General features: G+C 33.0%; 1 protein-coding gene and 1 pseudogene across 1 annotated transcript in view; one reads left to right on the top strand and one right to left on the bottom strand.

Moving 5' to 3' along the window:
- The window catches only part of IL1RAPL1 (interleukin 1 receptor accessory protein like 1), a 1273836-nt gene that overhangs the window by 837784 nt on the left and 413473 nt on the right, over window positions 1-22579 (top strand). The window lies entirely within an intron of this gene.
- On the bottom strand, window positions 19066-19184 carry LOC111731161 (annotated as a pseudogene).

Below are 22579 nucleotides of genomic sequence, written 5' to 3'. Positions count from 1 at the left end.
TAAATTAAACGTGTCATACTACATCAATAAGAAGCCCAGAATGATCATATTATTCAAAGCATTTGATATCTTCACATTAACTGAATTTTTGCAGTCCATCGTAAATTCTGAAAGATTGAAGGCTGTATTAAACCACATCCTTGAACATAAAACCATACCTGCCATATAGCAGGCATTCAAAAAGACTTGTTAAAGAAGCAAACTAATAATTACAATAATACCTTTCATTTATATATATCACCTAATATATGTCATACATTGTTCTAGGCATTTTAAATATATTGACTCATTTACTTTTTACTTATGCTTTTAACTAATACACAATATAGACTCTGTGCATGGTATAGATCAGTTACACTTCCACTGAATCTGTGACTTCATTTATAAAATGGAAAAAATAGGATTGATCTCCTAGGATATTTTGTGAAGATTATATGAGGCAACACTTGAAGCACGCTTGGCCTAGTGTCTGGCATAGCAGAAGTGCTTAAGATAGTTTTGCTTTTACAATTATTATTACAACTATTACCATCTCTTCCAACAGTGGACACAAGCCAGGTTGTAAAATTCAGAGGGTCAGAATAGAAGAAGCTAGTGCTGTTTGTGTAATCAGTTGTATGATATGTTTACTTTCTGCCCCTCATCTCTACATCCTCATAAACAAACTCCATCTTTCAAGTATTCCTTTGTAGATGGTACTTAACCAACCCTTGGTATAAGTAGACATTGTAGATTTGACCAGAGTGACAACAAAAATAATAGCTAATACTTCTATAGTGATTTTGTCTGCCTAAGACAGTGTCTTATGCCCACACCCTTCACTCTCTATCTGCCTTTCGCTACATATTTTGATTCTTCCTACCTGTCATTTTATATATTTAAATTGCTAATTTCTTTATTCTCTGCTTCCTAACACCCCTCCATAGACTATAAGCTCTGAAGAGAGATTTTCCCCCCTCGTTTAATGTATTCCCAGTATCAGCCCTTAGCATATAGTGTCTTTTAAGTGAACAAAAGAATATTTAGCATCCCAAGTGTTGCAAAATGTCTAAGAGAGTAAAATTTTACAACCTTCGCAGAGGATTATTTGACACTATGACAATTTAAAATGCAGATAACCTTTGACCTATTTATTTCACCTCTAAATTCCTAAGAAAACAAAATGGAAGGAGCATTGACTTTGGGTGGTGAGCACACAATGCAGTATACAAATGATGTATTATTGAATTGTACACTTGAAACTTATATAATTGTGTTAACCAATGTCACACCAATAAATATAATTTAGAAAAAGAAAAATATTACTAAGAACGATGTCAGAAAAAAATTAAGGAATAAAGTAAGCCATTTCAGCATTGTTTTCAATAGGTAAAATTGTCAACAATCTGGATGAATTGTTAAGAATAAGAATAAATGGTCATTTAGTCTACAGAATATTATATATCAGTATTTGAAAGAATGGGGCAGATCTCTGTGTACTGTTATAAAAATATCCCTAGGATGTATTTTTTTTTTTTTGGTTAAAAAAGTAAGATGCAAAAATAACATGTATAGAATAACTACACTCCCCCTCTTTCTCTATGAACACTTCCACTTTTGCCACGTTATTTTCCTCACATCTCGTTTCAGGCACTCATAGGTTCCCACTATTATCTATTTATCCCAAATGTCTACACTAACAACAGTCCCATTTCTCTAGGTTCTTAAAGTATCTCTTATTGTTTGTTCTATAGATTCTGACTTACTTCTTATCTCCCTCTAGTTTGGTGCAAGCCAACCACTATCTTTCTTTGAGCTCCCATTCTCCCTTGATCACTAACAAATGTTCAGTGACCTCTTGTCCAAATTCAGTTGCTTCATTTCTGTCTCATTTCTTTCTGACCTTGAAACTCCATTCAGTACTGTTTGTTCCAATATTTACAATTAACTGAATAGTTAATTGAAGCATGACTGTACATGTGCATGTATGCCTATGTATGGATACATCAATATATGTGTGTGTGTGTGTGTGTGTGTGTGTGTGTGTGTGTGTGTGTGTATACACATATACATATACATATACACATAGAATCTGGATCTGCAACATCTATTATGACCAAAGGAATGTATTAATCTGGTCTGGCCTATTCCTCTTTTTCTAATATCCTTCTATGCCTGTTTTCATTAAAAATAATAAAATTGTCTGAAAAGAAAGATAAAATTCATTTCACTGTACCACTTAATATATTTATTCAGCCCTTTTGCTTTTGATAAATATAATTTCAGCCATAATAATATGTATAATTAAAATTTCAACATTTTCAAAACTTTTTATTCTTTCTGGGAGGAAGGAATGTAATATTTGTAAAAATGGTAACCCATATTTTATGTATAATAGCATACACAAATTGTAAGCTTTAAAAAACAAGTTGTAATCAATCTTGTTTTGATGCAATACCTATTAACAGTTTGATGTATATCATCTCCCTTCTTTCTTCCTTTCTTTTAATGGAATCTTACTATTTTACTATTTAATTTTTTAACACTCATAACACTCATAATAGCTAATGTTATCATCATAATAGTTTGCTATTAAATATACTTTCATAGTATCATTTTATGATCGAATGAAAATACCAATTTTAATCTTAAAATTTTTTTTTACTTGTTTTGGTGGTTTTCTTAGTTATATTTGTTGCAAAAGCAGATGTCCTTGAAATGAATTATACTTACTGTCTCAATGTATTTTAAATGTGATCTACTTTCAAATTTTGTTGATACTGCATTATTAGATATTTGATGATATATAACAAACTAAAATATTCAGGAATCAGCTAATGTACTTTTTTTACATTCTCTGCTTCATTTGGCTAACATAAATATATCTTTAGCAACTAGATAAAACGATAGTCATTCGTCAATTAATGCTAACCTTTTCAGCTTAGTATAGAAGATGTATTGACAAATGGGATGCATATGCCAACGCTTTTTGCATTAATTATATCAGTATGATAAATTTGGTCACTATACTTACTTCAGAAATTATTCACATAGGCCAATGAACCTTCAATAATTTCAAAAAAGCAGTAACATACAATAATCCAAGGCACTAGCAATCCACGCATCCCTACTAACAGAAAGGGTGGTCTAAGAATTTTGGTAAAAATCCCCATTTTAAATCCAAGTACTAAAGCCATTCTTTTTATTTATTTTTTTATTTTATTTTATTATTAGGTTCAAGTATACAGTACATTGGTTAGACATTTATATAGTTTATAAAATGATCTCCCTAATTGCTCTTTCTCTCCTCTGCTCCACCTAACCATTACATTAATGCTAACTGCATTTCCTATGCCGTGCTCTATCAACTACTAATTTGTCCTTCTATAAACCCCCCACCCCTTTCTCCCAGCCCTCCACTTCACCTCAGCTCTGGCCATCACCAGATTGTCCTCTATATTTGTGAGTCTGTTTTTGATTAGTTTGTTCCTTAGATTCCACATATAAGCTAAATCATATGGCATTTATCTTTCTCTGTTTGTCTTAAGACATTCTAAACCCAGAGAGCCAATGGTAGTTGCCTGATTAGCCAAAACAGAGATGCTGGTCTGGAGAATCTACCCTAGGTTCTATAAGCCCTGCACAGCCTTCTTCCAAGAGGAAAACTGGGAGATATCTGGAGAGGGAAGGGCTTTGGGGAGATATGATGTTTGTAAAGAGAGGCCATTCCAATCCCCAACCCAGTCCTCTTGTGGGAGAGGAAGCAGTGCATTTCAAGCAGAGCAGTTCTTTGGGCTGGTAGTTCCTGCTTACTGGAAGTCAACCACCATTTATGACATGCAACTGCCCTGATGTGAGAAGCCCCACCCACCTGGTGAGGTCCTGGAAAGTGAGACATCATGTGGAGAGAGAGAGGCCAGGGAACACCAAGACAACAGACATGTGTGTGAAGAAGCCACCTTGGCACGTATCCTCCCCTACATCTGCCCCAGCAAACATCACAGATAAGATATTAATGACCCAGCCGAGCCCTTCCTGAATTCCTGTCCCTAAAATTGTGAGGAAAATAAAATGAGATGTTTTAAGTCAGTAAATCTTGGGGTGGTTTTCCATATGCCAAAAGATAATTGAATCAAAAGATACTTGTGAATTATAATATCATGTCTTGTCCTCTAATATTGTCAGGCAGGTGGACTCAAGAAAGCTGTGGGCTCCTGAAAGGAGGAAGGGAAATAATTATGTGTGTGTACACACACACACACACACACACACACACACACACACACACACACATGCATTTTGCCTTTAAAAAATTTAACCAAGAACTTGTATAACATTCATTATATATATTTACAACATTTAAATTCTCCCTATCATATTAGTAACATGATTGATGTGGAAAAATTAAAAATAAATAAAAATTAGAATAAAAATTAGTTTTAAGTTATTATCCATGTTTCTTCTACTCATCATTAACTACTGTTAAACATGGAATTTAACCTTTAAGGCATTTTTATTTTCAATATAGTTAACTATGTCTTTTTACACTTATTTGATTGGCAGAGGCAGCATCACATAACAATTGAAGAACTAGGCTCTGGAGCCAAACTGTTCAAATTCAAGCCCCAGTATCCCCTCCCCTTACCAGCTGTGTGACCTTGACCAAATTTCTTAACTTCTCTGTGCTTTATTAAACATATGGGTATGATACTGGTATCTACCAGTTATAGGGGTTGTTATGAGAATATTTAATTACTTAGACTTAAACTTTCTAAACAACTTAGAATATGCCTAGCACATAGTATGCATGAAATTGGTGTTTATTAAATACAATAACTACATTTATAAAGAAAAAACAAATCATAGGATATATAGCATTTTGAAATATGCTTGTTTCACTCAACAATATAGAATAAACATTGCTCATCAATAAATATTTATTTGTGGCATTAATTTTTAAAAGCTGCATATAATTTTATCTTATGGATATAGTATAATTCCCTATTTTTCATTTGTATCATTTTACTTTTTGCTTAGAATGCATTTTAATTTTTGTCATGGGAATTTTCAAATGTGCAAATGTAGATCAAATAGTACAATGAACCCTCATGTACCCATCATCTAAGTATAATAATTATCGGCACATGGCCTTTCTTGGTAATGTGTTTCAGATATTCATTTTAGACCATTGATTCTGATACACCTAAAATAATGGCTGTGTCTTGAAGTGTAGGAGACTCCATGTCTTAAGCAAATAATATTAGGTATTTGTGTTTACATTAAAAAGACACAGAATCCTCAGGATACTAGCTTTTATCTGATGCCAAACTTAAAATGGTCATTTTCCCTTATTCAACTTCATTGAACACCCTTCATTATATCTTGCTTCCTATGACATATCAGAGAAGAAAATGGAATAATTTATGAGATGCCAGTGGGATAAAACACTATATTCCTAAATATAGTGACATTTTCAGGGCTATTTTAGCCAGTGTAATTGAAATCCTCTTGTTCTCCACTGACATATTTTGGAAGCTCATATGTTTAGAGTATGAAATTTAATTCCAAAAATGATAGAAAGCCTCTTGAACTCAGTGGAGAGTTACTGAACTGAATTATGATGGGCAAAGGCTTCAGTGAACTTAAGAGAGTATATATGTTCTTCCACATGGATTAATTTCACAATCTATCCTAGAAAGTATGGTATGCAGGTAGCCACTGTGAAAAATATCATGTCAGTGACTTTCATGTGCTACCATTTTAGGGTTGAAGCCATAAATTCTGAGATGCTATTTTTTAGGCAAATATGTTTCTTTGGAGTTATAGTGGTATATTCAGTACCACACAGAAAGAAGTTAAATTTATAGGAGAAGAATAAGCTCCCATAATCATACTACAACTGTGAAGCTATAACTAATGGATATTAAAATAGAAATAAATTGTATTTATTCTTATGACACAGGCCTTTAATATTGTTGTGGATTGTAGCAGAGAATGTTACATTAATCCATTTATTTAAAATACTTATTGAGCACCTCCCTTGTCACAGGCACTGTTCTAGCTGAGGATAAAAGATACACATGTCTTTCTTCCTGCATCTCACTTTCTGTGGAGAAAGACAGACACACAAAAACCAAATGAACAAACAAACATATAAGTAAATCTGCTTTCTACCCTAAAGCCTTTTAAAAATGAATTCTTGCAATTCCCTGTTATTATTATGGTCAGTGTCTGTTCTTGTCAACTGCCACTACAACCATCCAACATGTCACAGATTCTCTTTGATTCTATTTCCTCATCTAAAAATACATAAAAAGGAAAAACCATCTCTATACTCTTTGTACCATTGTTGGGATGAACGAATGTGCAAGTAGGTACTTTGAGAATTCTCAAATGTAATAAAAATATGGGTTCTAATTTTATTATGTCAGGTATTGAACTTTCTTGAACAGTTGAAGTATATCTAGGGGTGGGATGAAGCTCTTCTCTAATAATAAATATGTGTCCAGAAGTTCTCAGGTATTATAGAGACTTTAGCTTTTCATTTGTTTAAGAGGTCAAGTGAAAAAGTGCGAAAGAGACACACGTGGTAGGGGGCAGCCTATGAAAAAGAAACATCCCCTGAAATTGTACAAAAAGAGAGTATCTACTGTGAGAATACAGGATATCCAAAGCTGTGTTCCTCAAACTTTAATATACATAGAAACACCTTAGGAATCTTGTTAAATCATAAATTTCAATTCACTAAGTCTGGAATGGGGGCTAAAATTCTGCATTTCCAACAAGCTCCCAGGTGATGGTGACGATGCTGATTCACTGACCATACTTTGAATAGTGAGAGGCTAGAACATACACAGTGATTTAGTTCTATAATTTTGTAAATGCCAGTGTCATTAATGAATCTTACCTGTCTTAATATTCACGAATCTGTTCTGAACATTTTTCTACTCTTATAACCCTTATTTCCTTTTCTCTATAACTCACATATGACCTGCACTTTTGCTTTTTTGATTACATGTATTAGAGCATATTTTTTATGTTTGCATGTCCAGCTTTACCTCTCTTACTTTAAGCAACTGTTTTTTAGAGTTTTGATATCAGTATTACTATCACGAACAACTATAAATTGCCTCTCCTAACCTTCTTTCCTCCCTATGTTTCCTTTCACTGTTCTCTTTTTGAATTGACATGTGAACACTTTGTCTCACCAGATCAAATGATTCAATCAAAATGGATTCTTAAATGTATTGAATTAGATGCATACTAGTGTTGTTCATGAGGAAAAAGAGAATAGATGGAACTGCATGTTATTGATGCATGTACTCACAGAAACACACTGATCAAAATGATGCAAGCCGTTTGCAGCTGCCCTAGTCTTGTGCTGAGAACTATGAAAAGACTGAACTGGGTACCACTGAAACAATTTTCTGCCTCTTGTTACACTTCCCTCAAGATGAAATAATCCAACATGTTAAAGTTTAGCAACAGAATGCCAAAGAACACTCCAATGTGATGTTCTTAAATGCCACAGACTATGAAATCTGATCTATTCAGACTGGTGGTCTGCCATAGTCTGTAGCATTTAAGTCATTAAGAAGGGCAAAGGAGGGAGTGAAATCAGCATCATGGCTGAATAAGCTGTTCCTTGGTCATGCCCTGTCTTCAATAATAATAATTTGGCATCCATCCACAGACAAAAGTGTTTTTGTAGGAACTGTGAGATCCAGCATCATAGGCCAGTGGACCTGGGAGGAATCTTGCCCACCCATGTGTCAGGTAATAGGCAGACAGACCTTGGTCCTGGCTGTGGACCCTGCAGTGACCCATGAACTGGCTTCAAGATCTCTCAGCCTCAGTCCAGGAGCCCATAGAAAATACTATCTTAGAAAATCACCTTTGGAAAAGAGAGTATTTGCGGAAGTCCAGGTTTCCAGAGGAGAAGTTCCAGCATACAACTGGAGCAAAAAATATGAGTTAAGACACACTGGAAAGTGTAACAGGAACAGTTTGACTTTACTTTCATCATTCCTTCCCCAAGGAGGCACAGCTTAGGGCCAAGAAAGTTCTTCTCAGCATGTGATTTCTACTGTGGGAAAAAGTGAGAGCATTTAGGTGAGTGTCTGGCTTTCCCAGCTGTGCAGAACACTGCCAAAGAGGCTCATTTCTCTCCAGCTTCATCTAGAGTGTTGAATCAAGAGCTGTATGACTTGGGTGAGAGCAGGAAGAGGCCAGAAAAGCAGCTGATAAGATTCAAGGGATGAGGATCCTATTGTGTCACAGATTCCATCAAGAAGATTGCCCATGAGCTGGTAAGGCCTCACCTGTGAATTTCCCCAGCTCGCTCATAGGCACCTCCAGAACTCCATGTACTTCACACCGCCCCCCCCACCACCACCACACACACACCCCACCCTGTGGCCAGCTCCCTGTGTAACATCAGCAAAAAAAAAAAAAAAGCTTTGGCAGACAGATAGTAAACATATGCAAAAAGGTGGCCTGAACCGATGAGTCAGGAAGAAACCACAGATTTGAGCTTTAGCACCATCTTTGGGAAAACTAAAAGGAGACTGTCAACACCTGGCCCGGTATGTTGCAGAATCAAGAGAATACATAAATTTAAGAATTCTGCCACAAGAGGAAGCAGGAAGCATGGAGCAAAGATATCCATAGACAGTCTGAGAGAGCCTCAGAATCAGTATCAAGGCTGATGGAAGGTAGTTCTCTCCCAAAGTCAGCTGGTAAAGACTGGAGGACGTGACTGCTACTTCAACTGAGAAGACAATGATGAAAAATTTTAAGGAACATGAAAAATCAAGGAGACATAACACCACCAAAGAATCACAATAATCTTCCAGTACTTGATCAGAAAGACATTGAGATTTACCTGATAAAGAATTCAAAATAGGTGTTTTAAGGAAACTCAATGATCTACAAGAAAACAAAGATAATTTAACAAATTTAGGAAAACAGTATATGAACAAACTGAAAAGTTTGACAAAGAGATTTAAAAAATCATTAAAAAAAAAAGAACCAAACAAATCCTGGAGCTGAAGAATACAAAGAATGAAATGAAAAATGCAATAATGCACATCAACAGCAAAATGGATCAAGCAAGAGAAATAATCTCAGTTAGACAGAAACATTGAAATTATCCAGTCAGAGGAGAACAAATAAAAAAGAATGAAAAAGAGTGAAGAAAGCCTATGTGATAATAAAATGCTATCAGAAGAAACAATTTGCTAATTATCAGAGTTCCAAAAGGAGAAGAGGGGAAGAAGGGGGGCAGAATGATTATGTAAAGAAGTAACAGTTGAGAATTTCCCAAATCTGGAGAGAAATTTGGATACTTAAGTTCATGAAGCTCATATGTCCCCAAACAGATTCAACTTAAAGAGAAATTTCCCAACGCACTTATAAGAAAACTGTCAAAAATCAAAGACAGAGAGAGAATCTTAAAAGCAACAAGAGAAAAGAGTTTATAACTTACATGGGAACCTCCATAAGGCTATCAGTGGATTTCTCAGCAGAATTCTTACAGGCCCAGGAAGGAATGGGATCATATATTCGAAGTGCTGAAAGAAAAAACTGCCTACCAAGAATACTCTATCCAGCAAAATTAGACTTCAGAAATGAAGGTGAGTTGAAGACTTTCCTAGACTAAAAACAAATAAACAAACAAACAAAAGCTAAGGGAGTTTATTACCACCACACTCACCTTATAAGAAATACTGAAATGAGTTATTCAAGCTGAAATGAAAGAATGCTAATTAGTAACATGAAACCATATAAAAATATATAACACTGGTAAACATGGGTATATAGTCAAATTCAGAATACTCTAATAGTGTGATATAGCTGTGTGTTAACCGCTTAACTCTAGTATAAAGGTTAAAGGACAAAAGTATTAAAAATAACTATAGCTACAATAATGTAGCTATTTGTTAGTGAGTATACAATATAAAAAGAGGTAAATATAGACATTAAAAACATAAAAGAAGAAGGAGAGTAATGGTAGTTTTCATATACAATTAAAATTAAGTCGTTAGCAGCATAAAATATATCGCTATAGTTATATTTATGTAAACCTCATTGTAGCCACAAAGCTACAGTAAATTAAAAAAGATAAAGAGAAGGAAATCAAAGCATACCACTACAGAAAATTACCAATTCACAAAGGAAGGAAGAGAGAAAGAAAGAAAACAACTAATAATATGGTATTAGTAAGCCCTTGCCTATTAATAATTACTGTAAATGTAAATGAAATAAATTCTCCAATCAAAAGGCATAGAGTGGCTGGACAAATTTTTTAAAATCTCTCTGCCTGCAAGAGATTAATTTCACTTTTAAGGACACACATGGGCTCAAAGCGAAAGGATGGAAAAAGATAATCCATGTAAATGGAAACCAAAAGCGAGCTGGAGTAGCTATATTTATGTCAGGCAAAATAGACTTTAAGCCAAAAATGGTAACAAGAGACAAAGGAGGTTATTATATAATGATAAAATGTTCAATTTATCAAGAAGATATACTAATCATAAATATATATGCACCCAATATTGGAGCACCTAAATATATTAAGCAAATAGAATAAATCTGAAAGGAAAGATTGCAATGCAATAATAGTAGGAGACTTTAATACTCTATTTTCAACAATGAATTGATGATGAAAACAGAAAAATCAGTAAGGAAACATTGGACTGGAACTATACTTCAGACCAAATGTATTCAAACATATTATTCAGCAGCATCAGAATACACTTTCTCAAGCACACACAAAACAATATCTAGGATAGATCATATCATAGATCATAAAAGTATTAGCAAATTTAAGAATATTGAAATCATATCAGCTATATTTTGTAACCACAATGGTATGAAACTAGAAATCGCTAAAAGAAGGAAAGATGAAAAATTCACAAATATGCAAAAATTAAACAACATAGTCCTGAACAACCAACTGATAAAAGAAGGAATTGGAAATGACATTAGAAAATAGCTTGAGACAATTGATCATAAATTGAAGAGATATTTGCACTCTCATGTTCATTGCAGCATTATTCATAATAGTGAAGATACGGAAACAGCCCTAAAATTTCATCTATGAATGAATGGATAAATAATATGTGAGATTCATATGGTATTTAATTTCTATTTTATATGTACATATATATATAATAGAATATTATAGATCTATGAGAAATAAGGAAATCCTGCCATTCGTGATGACATGGATGGATCTCAAGAGTATTATGTTAAGTAAAATAAATCAGACAGAGGAAATTGAGAGATATTGGTCAAAGGCTACAAACTTCCAGTTATAAAATGAATAAATTCTGGGGATCTAATGAACAGCACGGTGATTATAGTGAACAATACCCTATTGCATGTTTGGAAGTTGCTAAGAGGGTAGATCTTAAATGTTCTCACCACACACAAAATATCATTTATGTGAGATAATGGAGATGTTAACTAACCTTATTTGGGTAATTATTTTACAGTATATACATATATTAAATCAACATGTACACCTTAAGCTTATATAATATTATATGTCGATTATAGCTCAATAAAGCTGGGAGAAAAAGAAGAGTTAAGGATGTCCTTGTGCTAATTAGAAAAAGGAACTCCTTCTAAGTAGATGGATTTCATTGAGTGAGATATAGGCTAGATTTCCAAGCCCATCACCCTTTGGTTAGACCCCTTGTGCAGGTCATGGCCTACACACCTGATACTGAATGTTTTGTGAGCCCTTTTATCTATCTGGTATCTTCTTTGTGTTTTGCTGCTTTACCCATTGTTCTTTGGTTCTATTTTTGAAACTATATATATTTTTCTTTCACCCTTATTATCCCAAGGGCTTCCCAGTTTATTCACAAGGATGTGTAGATAGAAGCCAAGTATTTTCCTAGGCCTGCATTTGTGTTGAATAGTTCAACAGAGAAACATTACTGAGTCACATAGCCCAATCCATAACCAGAGCATAGGCCTTACAGAGCAACAGCAGAATCCAAGACAAGGATGAATGAAGTTCTTATCACATGTAATGTTTGGGTAACTCTAATATGCTAGCCAGGAAAAAAAAAAGATTTTGAAAAGTCTAAACTTTACCAAAAAGAAAATGTATTAGTTTTCTATTAACCTATCTTTTAGTGATTTTAAAAAATTACAACTTTGTTGTTTATTTTGATCCAATGTACAAGTATTACATTCATTTCATTTTCTTTAAGGAATGATTCATTACAAAAGTATGTTTTATTTTAATTTCTAATTCACCTAATTATGTCATTATAATTGTATTTATAAGGGGATTTATTTTCTATTATTTAAAAATCCTCTGATACAATTATGATTCTGATGTCTGCTACTAAAATTTTGTAGTTAAAATAACATGAAATTGTGGTTTTACAGATACTAGAATAGTTTTTAAACTATGCAATTGAAATAGATGATTTCACTAGGCCTTTGGTTTTCTTATATAAAAATTACTTCTTTAAAGATCTATACAGCAAACAGTAGGGCATTTAATGGGATAATGCTGTTCCCTTCAATGTTAGTCATTCAGTGATCAGCTTAATTGTCACTCTGTTCAGAAAGACCTTCTGTGACCCCCTAAAGTTAAAGAAGTTCAAAGATCACCTCATTTAATTCTATGTGTAGCACTTATTAAACTCTGATATCATATGGTGGATTCTCTCTTGTTTAATTGTTTTTCTGGCTCTTCCAACTTCAGGAGAGCAAGAGACTTCGATTATTTATTAATTGGTATATTCCAAATGTCTAGAACAGTTCCAGGCATGTTACGTACGACTTCAATTAGAATTGTTAGAAAAGGGAGTGAGTACATAGTGGATGTATTGAATAAAAGTTAAATATTTGCAAAACAAGTCTTAAAAAACGTAATTTGAAGAAAATTTGTAGTAGCCAACACATACTTTGAATAATGTAACTAGTATGATTTCGTGTTACAAAATGCAAAGTAAGTAAGACATTTTTCTTTTTCATTTTTTTCTTTTCTGACATTTTCCTGTTATTACTCTACAATCTACCAACATTCTCATAGTAAAGAGAGTTTTTTTACCTTGTATCCTTACAAATAGCAAATATTTACACACACACACACACACACTTACACATACCTTTACACATTTATATGTAAGTATATTTTATAGCTATAGTTATTTATAAATGTGTTTCCTCTTGCAGTCATTTTTATGTGCTCATCATTATTGTCATTGTTTATAAATAAATATATGGTAGTTATATCTCCATCATTATGTTGTAAATTCCTTGTGGGCAATAAGCATCTTATAATGAAGAATTTAAAGAAGTCAAAAATCATTACATTAAAAATGTGATGCTTTCAAATACACTTTTGAATGTACACCTCAGTATTCTAATTAAATTCTAATTTTGGTACACATATCTGTTTATCTGAATGCCTTTAGCAATTTCAAATGATTTACAGAGTATTCTAACTCATCCCATATTGAATGGAAGCATATCAAAATTGTTTGCTATTCAAATGTTGTATCACAAACAATAAATAGAGCTCTCTGTCAAAGGTGAATTAATTGTGATAAAGCAATTTTAATAAAATTTATTCCTCACTTAAGTGAAACATGGAGTAGTTGATTTATTTCTACAACAGCTATGTTAAAAAGCTCTGCATTTAATGATAAACTTCCACTTTAGTGTATGTCACTAATTTTTTTTAGAAAAATAGGAAAGCCCTTGCATTTGATGAGCTTCAAATGATGCCTCATTGATGAATGCAAATAATGCAACAAAAGAGGCTAATTGTATAGAACAAGTAAATATACAGTGTTCATCTGCCTACAATTACACAGGTAATGTCTGTATTTAGTTTCTTAATTTCTCATTATAAGACAATTGCATCTCATCTACTAGTATTTAATTGCGTTGTTTCTATTACTGGAATAATAGCTCATTCCTTTTTCAAGATGTTGAATGACAAATAAATTTAGATTATAATCACTTATTATTCCTTCTCTAAGCAAAACCACTCAAGAGTTTCAGTTGCAATGGAAAAAATCTGATTTTCTACAAATGATCACCAAGTGGGAGCATTCTAGATAAGTCTTTATCCTGTCTATCATCTTCTCCTTCAGTTGTGGTCATAATCATTATCTTTTTAAAAATTTTTAAATTTTTTTTTAACTTTTTATTTGAAATATTCCTGATTGTTAAAATCTTTTGTTTTCTATATATAATGATTTTTTCTTTAAAACTATCAGTGGCAGAGCAATTTGGTACATTGCACATTTGTAAGCAGTATTAAAACATTTATTTTTTTTATCTTAATCTAGTTGGCTAATAACTTTACTATTTTCTAAAAGTGTCATTCTAAAACCATATAATATTTAACCTTGCATCCCAAACTCCTGTAATGGTCTTTCTGTTTTTATTTCTAACCTTACAAGTCTGCATTGGTGAATGTCAGGTACGTGTGGAATGACAAACATGCAGTTACTATGAGTCTAGTTCATAGTTTCTTATCCGAGCTCTCATTCTTACCTTCATCTAACATAAATTCTACCAGGAGATAAGAATATTAGACATAATGATCATATAGCTTCTGAGTTATCTTTTAACAATAGACGAAGTCTTATTCATAACTAGTATTTACATGTGTCTTTTATTCCAAGTATATTTTCCAAATAATTCACATGCTTATAGCCTTTTGCACAGTGTACTGATTTTCATTGCTTTGATAACAAATTATCATAAACTCAGTGGCTTAAGCAGCACAAATTTATTATCTTGCAGTTCTGTAGGTCAAAATTCAGACTCAGTACACTAAAATCAAGGTGTCTATGAGGCTTCATTTCTATCTGGAGGCTCTAAGGGAGAATGTTTCCTTGCCTTTTCCAGCTTTGAGAGGCTGCCCACATTCCTTGGCTTATGGCCCTTTCTCCCATCTTGAAAGCTAGAAATGATCAGCCAAGTCTTTCTCATATCACATCACTTAACCTCTCTTCCATTGTCACACTTCTCTCTGACAGCAGTGAAAAAAGATTTGTTTTAAAATTTTTTAAATGTTATTAAATTATTAGAGTGACATTGGTTAATAAAATTATATAGGTTTCAAATGTACAATTCTATAATACATCATCTGTATGTTGCATAAGGACTCATGTGATTAGGTTTAGCCCACCTGGATCACCCAGGATAACCTCCCCATCTTAAAATCTATAAAACTTAATCACATCTTCAAAGTCCATTTGGCCTTGTAAGATAACATATTCATAGGTTCTGTGAGTGAATGTGTGGACATCCTTGGGGGACCATCATTTTGCCGACTACACATGGTCTTTTACTATGCAGTGTATCTAGTGCAGGTGAGTGCTTCGTATGGTGGAGATGCTGCACTTTGTAAAATGTGGCATTGGGCTTCTGAAATCAAGCATTATAGTCATTACTTATTAATGCTGAAAAAAGCTCAAACACAGCCAAACGTCGTTTCAAGCCTCAGCTTTCTCTTTTCTCGTTTTTTCCTTGTCCTTCTTTCCTCATTTTTTTCAATAAGAATGGATGATGGAGGTGCCATTTTTCTTTTTGCATTGGCTGTGTTGCATTGCAATGCTGAATAAATTGCCAGTTCTGTTGATTTTGTAGAGAAAGACTGAAAGTCCAGTTAAATTTGTACCCATTCAAGACCAAGGTATCTGCTTTTACTCACTGGATGATTCTCCCTTTTGAACCAGATTTCCCAGGTACGCCCAAGGGTCAATTTCATCTCATGTGACAGGAGTCCAAATCTCTAGGCAACTCTTGTTAACGGATGTTAAAGATACCACTGGTATATATCAGGGAACTTTTAAGAATTTATATCAAGCTTGATTTCTCTAATATAGTCACTATGAATATTAATTAGTTAATTCATATTTAATATTCATGTGTTACTTGAATAGATAATTCAAATGTAAATATGATTGATCTAGTCTTATATTCTTTAACAAATGACACCCTTATAATTATATCTTTTAGGAATATTTCTACCTAATTTTGCAATATTTAACTCCTCCCTTAAATGATTTGTGTGTTTGGTTAAATAAATCAGGATGAAAATTATGTAGTTTATTTTTTTAATATTATAATAATCCACCCAGAGGAAAAAATATTTGTCAATGAATATTAAATTACCATCAGAAACAGAGTATGCGTGTGCACTTATAGGTTAAAACAACAATTTTTAAAATACAGCAAAATGGTGGACATTCCCTTAAGTTTTAAATAGCCTGTTTTAAAATATGTGTTATTAGGTTTAATCAGTCCTTCTCATATAGTTGCCTTTTGTTTAAAAAAAGACAATGCCAGCTTGATTGATATACTGTTAAAATTATACATGTAGATTTACCTAGATTTTCTAATGCTGTTACCTGTGACATTCTTATACAAGGTAGACTGAATGAGTTCCTAAATCTGTTCCTCCCAATATCTAATCTAAGTAGTGCCTTAAGCAGAGTATCTGAGTGTATTGTGTTTTGAGCGAAATTCCTTTAGACAGGCTTAGGTAACCATATGGCTCCAAACTTACTAAATGTAGAAAGTTTAACTTAGCTTTACTTCTTTCATTCTTAGGAAAACAATCTTCATTTTGTTGATTAACTTTCGTTTAAATGCTTATTTTATACTGTCTTTATTTGGACTATGCTTCATTAAGCCTCAATTTCCATTTAATTTTGCTTGTGTCTTATTGCTTGAGTTCCTGTGTCTCAGTTCACTAAGGAAATGTTTTCTAACCTGTGAAAATTCAGAAGAGCTCAAAGATCCTTATAAAAGTACATTTTGGGTTCCTGAAAGAAAAATTCAGATCTTCTGGGGCTATGATATACTGTTCTTATCACAAACTATAGGCATTGAGTCGATTCTCATTTCCCATATGTTAACTCTACCTCTCTGATAATAATGTCAATTGCAAGTGCCTTATTATTTCTCTTTGTATCCTGTTTCAGTGGTTGTTCCTTGTGACCTGATCTTGACATTTCCAAATTCAGTTTTAAAATACAACTAAAGTTTACTAACATTTATAGAAGATGAATATTAAATGGCATTATGCATACATTTAGGTAAAATAAGAGATGCTATTTCAAAATGTATATTGGTTTATGTCATGGCATAGTTTTGGGCAAAGAAAGTAGAAATTAGGACACAGAAGACAGAAGGATTTGTCAGTCTCATGCATCTAACTCCTAATCTCATATCTAGGCTAATGGGATATTTCATTGAATTACCTTTCTAGACCAGGGCTCCAGTCCCAGCCAAAGTTTCTGTCTCCATCATCCATGCCCAGGTCTCTTTTACTGACCACAAAATAGAGATTGTAGTGTATCAGAGATCAGGTATAGCAAGCCAGTAGCCCATTGGTCACTATCCACTATTATCCCCCATTTTTGCCCTGTTTACAGACTTGAGTTCTTCTTAGTTTTGATTTAGAGCCCTGGGCTAGGTTCAGAATCACCAATCATTGCCTGGATTCAACCACATCTTGGATTCTAGCTCTTGTGCCCAACCGGCCTGACTGAATCATCTTAATTGAAAGATACACCACCGTACTCAATTTCCATCTCTCCCTCTCTCTCTCCCTCCCCATCTCCCTCTCCCTTTCCCTCTCCCAAGTCCATTCTCTATATGATAAATTCAGATCTTTTCCTGCAGTCCCTAAATAGGCAGATAGAAGACCTCCTATTGTTGAACATCCAGCAAGCTTTGCAGTTGATCCTAGCCCCGCTATGACCATGCATAACCTTCATATGACTTGTGTTTGAAATTATATTTTAATATACTATATTTATTGTACATAATAATTTTCATATATTTGTTGTTTAGATAAATAAAAGTTCATTCAAATTTTTAAGTTTACCTTTTACCAGCATATAAGGTAGCTTTTACATGTAGAATATTAAAATTTGTCAAACTGAAAGTATATTTTTCTAATTAAATTCTCCATAATTTGATAAAATTTAATCATATAGTTCAATATTTGACTCTCTTATTCATTTTATTATAAATATCTTTGTTTTTATTAATTAATTTATGACACTTTTATTGAGAAAACATCAAATGAAATTTTCACTAATATGACCATGGAAAGGGGGCTGCACCAGTATAAAGACCTAGTCCTCCAGAAGCTTACAATCTAATGGATGAAACAGTCAGGACATAAACAGCTCTTTTAACTTCCCAGCCATTGGAAATGCAAGTAATATTCTGTTTAGAAATAAAATCTGTTTTTTTCTAAGACCCGAGAAATATTTATACTTTTAAACAGACCCTCCAATATTCTAGGTATGCAATCCTAGGCTCATAGGGCGTGAGACAACATAATTCTGATAGTGTGAGCCATTTTGATGAGCTCCCCACATTTAGAAATAAATTATGTATCCTGATAATAAATTCTAGAATTTCATTATTATGTTTCTTTGTACGTTTTGGAAAAACCTTGGAGGCCTTTTACTTATTTACACCTGATTTGTCAGTTAGATGTAGAACTCTGTTTACTTTGATCAGTGTTTAATGTAGAATTTTATGTTTGCATTAAAAGACCATTTAATGTGTATGTTGCTTTAACATTTCATATTAATGGTAGACATTGTGCCACTTACTCTTTCATAATTATGTGATTCTCACACTTGGAGTCCCTTATGTCCTTTACCTGCCATATTGGTTTATTTTTCTCTTCTCCATTTTTATGAGCTCTGCATATGTTGAATGATACTTTTCTTTAAATATAGAATCTTTCACTTTTTGACTTAGTCTTTATCAGTTTTTCCTTTGTGACCTGATCTTTATTTGGATACAGGTTCTAAAGAAGTGCTAAAGTAGTTTACAAACATTTATGTTTTAAAAATAACTCTTCTTTTAATTTTTACTAAATCTTTATTGCGTTATAGTTCTGATTTCCAATGTTCATTGATCACATGTTAGATTTTTAAATTTTCCTTTCATAAGTTACTCTATTTTTTTATTTATTTTTATTTTTTTTTTTTTAGGCAAGGCAACCCTTGGTTGATCTCACAGATTGCAAGGACCTGTCAGCTTACAATTCCTTATTTTTTATTTTTTACGCTACAGCACCTGGTCTTCCTAGGTGATCTCCCATCCAAGTACTAACCAGGCCCTACCCTGCTTAGCTTCCAAGATCAGACAGAATCGGGCTTGTTCAAGGTAGCATGGCCATAGACTCATAAGTTACTTTAAATGTAATCTTTTTTTATTTAAGTACAGTTGGTATACCATATTATATTAGTTATATTAGCTTCATGTGTGCAGTATAATGATTCAACATTTTTATTCCATACAATGTGATCACACTACTCAGTCTAGTAATCATCTGTCACTGTACAAACTTATCACAATATTATTGACTGCATTTATCCTCACTTTTTTCACTCATCTTCCCTCCTCCTCCCATCTGGCAGCCATTAATTTGTTCTCTGTATCTATGAGTCTGTTTTCATTTTGTTCGTTTATTTTGTTCTTTAGATTCCACATGTAAGTGAAATCTTATGGTATTTGTCTTTCTCTGACTTATTTCACTTAGTATGATACCCTCTAGGTCCACCCATATTGTCGCAAATACTAAGATTTCATTATTTTTTATGGCAGAATAACATTCCATTGTATGATGGACACTTAGGTTGCTTCCATATCTTGGCTAATGTAAATAATGCTGCAATGAACATAAGGGTGCATGTATCTTTTTGAATCATTGTTTTGGATTTCTTTGAATAAGTACTCAGAAGTAGAATGCTGGGTCATATGGTAGTTCTAATTTTTAGTTTTATGAGGAATCTCTATACTGTTTTTCATAGTGGCTGCACCAATTTGCAAACCCATAAACAGTGCACAAGGGTTCCCTTTTCGCCACATTCTCACCACTACATGTTATCTTAAATGTAATCTTGTACCTCATCATCAATTCTTTCATATACATTTTGCTGTCTCTTTTGGGGCAATAACACATTTCTATAGTTTTGTCAATAGCACTTAAGTGACTAGAAAAAAACACGAAGAATATACTAAATGTACTAAATAATAGGTTACATATGCATCATCAAATATCGAATAACACATTTGACAAAGCTTCTTTTGGGTTTCATATTTGCTTTTCCAGTTTGTCTATTTTTTCTCTCTTTAATTTTTAACTCCTAGGTTTATAGACATTTCTAGTTTAGCCAATGTCATATTCATTCGATAATTTCTAACATCTTTAAAACACCATTTAAATTTATTTTGTACATTAAGAGTTGCTACTTCCTAAAACTAATGAGAGGATTGGAGGAAGAATAGATGTTGACAGTAATTAATATTTTTCCATGTAGCAGCTACATAGCATTAATTATTTTTCAGAGAATTCTTTTCATAATTATTTTGTTAATAATACTTCACTATATTATTTTTCAAAGTTGTCAGTTTTCCAATACTGATATAGCTATTAATTTATTCATAAACTCAATTTGTTTTCAGTGCCTATTTATATAGCCTTTTGTTTTTCTTCAAATTGCTTATTATTTTCCATAAGAAAAATAGATAACTGTCTCTTTGACTAATTTCCTTCCAGATAAAAACTGTGCATCACTCTTTACTGACTCTAAGAAAATGTAGTTATTTAAGATGATTCATTATGCCATTGATTGCATTGTATTTTAAAACCAGTTTTACTTTTATGCTATCTTAACTGCTAATTGGTTCATCTTAAATTTGGTGATCCTCCATTGATTAATAGTTACCAGAACAAAGTGAGTAATCAATGATAAAGCTAACAACTTCCAGAATCTTCTAACGTGGGCCTTTTTTCAAGACTAAAACAGTTTAGTGGTAAGTCACGGGAAAATTTCTTACTAGCTACTTGGCAAGCGATAAGGTTGCCCCTGCCAATGATCATGCTGACATATTCAATCAAGAAATCATCATTTACGTCAATAGAGATTGAGTTCCTCTATTATTTATCCCTTGACAGCCATATTTTTTTTCTGTCAGTTCACATCTCTTTTGCTTCAAGGGATGAAACTCCTTCAGTTCCTCCCTGTGGCATGCCCAAGTTCAATCCTTCCACACTCTGGGTGGCTGCAAATGGTGGATGGGGGTGCAATTCCTGAGAAGGCTCTGGAATTTACTTTGCCTATTGCATTCACTAGCACTTGCTTTATTTCTACCTCATTTCTTTTTGTTGCCCTTGCATTTGTCTCTTATTTTCCTTTCTTGTTTTCTTCTCTTAATCTTTATTGATTTCTTTATTTTTTTAAATTTTTTTAAAATTTTAGTTAGTTTCAAGTATACAGTACATTGGTTAGACATCTATGTAGTTTGTAAAAGGATCCCCCCAATTGCTCCCTCTCTCCCCTGACCCTCCACCTAGCCAACGTATTAATGCTAACTGCATTTCCTATGCCGTGCTCCCCATCCCCGTGTGACCATCTATCAAGTACTAATTTTAACACTTCATTGATTTCTTTCTTTATTCCATTATTTAAGCCTGGACCCCTTCTTTTGTCATTCTTAATGAATTCAATCATTTTCTTTTTTATTCATGTCTCTTTTTACTAATTGTGACTTTGTTGTTCTCCTTTTTCTTTTTACTTTTAGTTTCCATCATTTTAAAAATTAATCCAGGTGGAATATTCCTTAGGTTCAGTGCACAAATAATTCATCATCTTATACTATTTATATTGATTAACACCATAGATCCTAGCCCCTAAATTTTGGAATAAGCATTATATTTTATTTACTTACTTATATAGAGTCATTTTATAAGTTTCACTCTGGGTATGCCTAGGTTGCATATTTTGGCATTAAGATTATCATTAAATGACAGATATTCTATTGTAAAAAACTAGTGTTGAGAAGAAAAAATTTAAATTTTATTGAATATACATCAGATACATTATAATTAAACAGTTGAGAAGCAGTGGCAAATTCAATAAGGATTCAAAAATCAGTAAGACTCAAACCACAAGGGTTCTTCACTGACTGAAACTTTGAGCAATTTGGGGATGCAAAAATATTAGTGTATTAATTTTATTATTTTGTAAAGTGTTATTTTAAATAAGAATTAATAAAGATAATATCTGAGTCCTCAAAAGAATTATGTTTCAAAAATTGTCACTGATAATTGAATTTTATGTGAGATATAATGCATAACTATATAAACAGAATAGTCTCTAATTGTGATTTAGGAGGATTTAGATATGGTTTGTGTGTTGGCCGATTTGATGACATGTTTAATCAAGTAATGGACATTTATATCAAAGAATTGTGCATGGTAGTGAAAGTTAATCCAGTCATATATTCACAGTTAACAAATTCAGATGTTCATGGCATATTCTGGCTATTATGAGTTTTAACAAGGCTTTGTTTCCACGCTTAAAAAAATTATTCAAGGAGTTTTAGTACAGCATATATTTAAGCTTTGTAAATTTATTGAGGATAATGTTTATGTTTTATTAATTTTGGATCCCATCCTAGAACTGTTGTTCGCTTTTTTTACTATTGTACACACATCAGATGAGATTCATTGCAGGACACACAGCTTTAGGCTATAGGTCAAACATAAATACACAATACAAATACAAATATA

Source organism: Pteropus vampyrus, unplaced genomic scaffold (assembly GCF_000151845.1).
Source record: "Pteropus vampyrus isolate Shadow unplaced genomic scaffold, Pvam_2.0 Scaffold351, whole genome shotgun sequence".
In the NCBI taxonomy this organism is placed as follows: domain Eukaryota; kingdom Metazoa; phylum Chordata; class Mammalia; order Chiroptera; family Pteropodidae; genus Pteropus; species Pteropus vampyrus.
The sequence above is the reverse complement of the archived record's forward strand: the minus strand, read 5'-3'. Positions and strand labels throughout refer to the sequence as shown.